We start from the raw sequence: 2,756 nt of genomic DNA, 5'->3' as shown, positions 1-2,756 counted from the left end.
TAGATGGGATGAAGCTGCACAATAACGGTACAACCGTAATCTGGCCTATACTAGCACGCATTGTGCGGCCATTCACTAGCCCGGTATTCCTTGTTGAGCTTTATGGAGGAGTTCGTAAACCCGAGGACGTTTGTACATACCTGCATGACGTAGTGCAGGAACTGGAAGATCTCCTACGTCTGGGAGTTGTCGTTAATGACCTGCATCATCAGGTCGTGTTGGATGCAATTATTTGCGACAAACCGGCACGCTCCTTCGTCACACGAATGAGAGGACACAATTCCTACTATGGTTGTGATAAGTGCTGCATAAAGGGACAATACTTCCAAACAATTGTGCACCAGGTTTCAGTCTGAGTCTAAGGCTCCAAGGGGGCCTCTGGACTAGTTCAAAACTAGACAATTCCTTACTTCATCTTTCGATTCGAAGCAGGGTATTATGAGAAAACCCACAAAAAAGCGAATACGCGAAGACCACATGGTGTTCAAATTTTCGCTCCCATTGAAACAAACCTCGCGAGCACCGAACAAACATGTGTGGACTCATCGTCACTTATTCCCCTAGCGGACGAAAAATTCATACATCACCACATCGGAGCACAAGCCTCAATTTGCTTGGACCAGCTGTGGAGGAACATGCGAAGTCCACTGACCGATCAACCACAAGGACTGACCTTGACCTCAGAGACGGCCGCGAAAGTTTGAGAACCAATCGTCAGTCAAAGCGTGTAACTGCCTTCTATCCATATACTCCAGGATGCAGCTGTGAAAGGCTGTTAAGGGTTATCCATCTGTTGAGATTAAGGAGCTAGACGCCAACAGCTCCACTACGTCAAAAGCGGCCAGTCTGTTTGGGGATTCAACTGTCGCTCGTAACCCTGGGGGCAGAGGCCGCGAATCAGACAGCACTGTACCTAAAACTCCTACATAAATCGAGTTGGTTGCGCTGATCAAGAAAGAGCTGGGGGTGAGTGCAAACATAAAACAGAAGCGACCGCAGTCGAATGAGCCGATGAACACCACCGAAGCTGGGGCAGCTTGCGGAATCCAGGTTTCAGTCGTTTAGGAAAATAAGCCTATTGGGGTTACCACAAAAGTGATACGCCATGGTGGTCCATCACCACCATCACCATCAACAGCATAACACCAGTGTTGTACACTGATGCTTCGCTGTCCTGGTGCTTCAGTGCAACATCCAAGCGATCCAGCTGTCTCTCAGAGATACCTTGATGGCCAAATCGAGCCATAAATCCAAGGAAACAAACGAAAGCGTCCCCACTGCAAGTACTAGAACAGTGGTGAACCTGAGTCTGCTGCAAGCATCAAAGATCAAAATGTTTGTCCAAGAGAAGACAAACTGCACCCCTCAGAAACAAAAGGTTGGTGTGGACCGGACTCTAAGGAGACGAACACCCTACAGAAAAACAAGGAACGTTGGAATCACCAAGACTGGAAACAAACAAGTGCGCTGCAGAGGCCCTCTTCCAAGTTTTGGGATCAAAGTTTACGTGGAATTTTTAACCCCGTTAACCTATCTGGCTGTTCAACACCTCCCTGTGCCCCGTCTTTGGATGCAGTAGAAATAGTTAAACTGCTTGTCCACCTAAGTTGCTTAAACGAGCTCTCTAATGTCCAGCAGCCAGGCTGCCTTGAAACCGTCTATAACCAAATTTACAGAGGTCTGACACACGAGATGTCTCTACTGCTGAAGTCTACTACATTTTTCAGACTGACTCGAAACGTGAGGGCAGTTGACATTCTTTTACACTTCCCTTTCCCACTCCAGTTATTCTCTTCCACACCACTCATGTGTCATTTTTCTTTGCAGTATAGATTGAAATTCCACTGTGCGGGACCGACTCTCTCCATCTTCGCGATCTTTACCGTTACTGGTCAAGTATCTCCTCTAGCCAACAATCTACACACATTTTGCTGGAAGGAGCCTTCACACTCACAAGACCCATAAGGCCTCATAAGAAGCGAGATGGTCCACATGGTTGGAGCACTGACCGGAAAGTCCGTGGTTTGAACCCGACCTCCGATTCTCGACCTCCTATATCTAGGTTTAAGTAACCTGGCAGCATCCCAGCCCTCGTGCTTTCTTATGATGGCATGGCACAGCTGAATGATTTGATTTTTTTCATCGGCACTCACTCAACTCGTGCAACTGGGCCCTTGGACACAACATGGTGTCGCACCAAACAGATATCGCAAAGCCATTTATCACTCCTACTGGATCTGGTTATCACCTACGATCAAGCAAGGCTCCGCCGGGATATAATCCGCAATATGTGCTGACATTCGAGTTCACCTGTTACTGAGCCGGGAATTCTGAATCACGAGCATGCAACCAAAACTTTCGCCGCGCGGACAGTGTCCATCAAACTGGTGCAGTGTTCATCTGGAAGAAACTGGCACGTAGTCGAACAAATCGAAAGCTATATGGTGGGATTAGCCGGTGGCTATTCGCACAATGAGATTGATTTCTCGAAATCTACGGCATTTTCAGACTTGCCACTTCATAGTGTAGAATGTCCATGTATAATGTACATGCTCCTGTATTATTGAAAATCCTTTACTATGGCAATTTGTTTAAGCGAACTAAATCCCCAGGTGAATAAACACCGCCGACTTTGAATACCTTGACGGATGATCAAAAATCGCGAATTGTGAAAGAGGTTGACTCACACAAAATCAATGTAACTTTCAGGTATTTTTCCACCGGAACAGATTTTCTCAACATTCTAGAATCTAAAT

The sequence above is a fragment of the Opisthorchis viverrini genome (genome assembly GCF_000715545.1).
Source record: "Opisthorchis viverrini unplaced genomic scaffold opera_v5_56, whole genome shotgun sequence".
Classification (NCBI taxonomy): domain Eukaryota; kingdom Metazoa; phylum Platyhelminthes; class Trematoda; order Opisthorchiida; family Opisthorchiidae; genus Opisthorchis; species Opisthorchis viverrini.
The sequence above is the reverse complement of the archived record's forward strand: the minus strand, read 5'-3'. Positions refer to the sequence as shown.